Below are 1200 nucleotides of genomic sequence, written 5' to 3'. Positions count from 1 at the left end.
TCAAGTATTTTACTACACTTCAGTATGTGATTCTTATTAAGTAGGGGTCATTTTTTTTGGATTCTATACTTAGTCTCTGAGAATCTGACACCTTGTATTTCTGGAGACTAGGTTGCAGTTCTGGAAAATGGTGGCGCTGGAGACTAAATAGTCCCTGGTGATTTCACACCTAATTCTTCACCTTAATTCCTAATTCTTTTGCAGTTAACATGCATCTTTTCTTCTCCACATGTTTTTGACTGACCTTGCTGACCCACTGAGCATTTTGCTGTCCAATGGTTATGCATTCACTTTGCAATTTCTAGTATTGTATTAGTTTTGAATATTTCTCATGGGCATTTAATAATTTTTTACTTTCAGTCTGAGTGAAATCTCTTTTTTGGCTCATTTTATATGTAAAAGAAAATCTGCTTAATAATTATGCACACCTGAATATAAGACATTTTTCACTTCCAGCATTCATGAATAATTATATATCAATTATAAATGATTAAATACAAGATTAATAGTAGTTATTAAGATTGATGTCATTTGGAATTGGTAAAATGTGCTTGGAAAAAATATGATCAGAATATCAACTTGCATAATAATTATGCATGCACTGTATTTGTCCCCTTCTGCTGTCGAGGTAATGCAAGAAATGTTGTGATTGGTTGTCAAGGCAGCCAATCAGAATTTAGCAGCCTCGGTTTGCACGTGCAGGTCTGCACACATCCAAAAACTTATTTTAAATGCAAAATAGATTTTCGTGCGCTCTAAATACTTTCTTCCTTTCTTCTCAAACATTTTCTCCACAAAACACAGTTCGTGCCTGTGCAAAACGCACTTTTGCGCACTCAAAATATGATTTTTCGCGCGCAGAATTGTGGCAGAGTTCTAATCCCGAAAGGATAGCACTCGCATGCATCGGGGTACTCTCCAAAATGGCGGAAGACGCTAACTCGGAGAGAAGAAATGTTGAATAAATTATGTTATTTTTGTTTTCTTTGTGCACAAAATATATTCTCGTAGCTTCGCAAAATTGAAAGTCCCCATGAAATCAAAATGTAAGTTTTTTGGGTGTTAGTATCAATATGTTAGTCTTAAGGTTATCTATAATGCAGTGTGCTCCAAAACAGTGACAAAATTCGCATTTAGAAGATATAAGCATTAAAAGCTTGCAGTTCGTCACTTCCGCCAAAACGGCTCAACGATTTTTTT

This window comes from Sinocyclocheilus grahami, unplaced genomic scaffold (genome assembly GCF_001515645.1).
Source record: "Sinocyclocheilus grahami isolate Dianchi unplaced genomic scaffold, SAMN03320097.WGS_v1.1 scaffold49.1, whole genome shotgun sequence".
Classification (NCBI taxonomy): domain Eukaryota; kingdom Metazoa; phylum Chordata; class Actinopteri; order Cypriniformes; family Cyprinidae; genus Sinocyclocheilus; species Sinocyclocheilus grahami.
Note: the sequence above shows the minus strand (reverse complement) of the source record.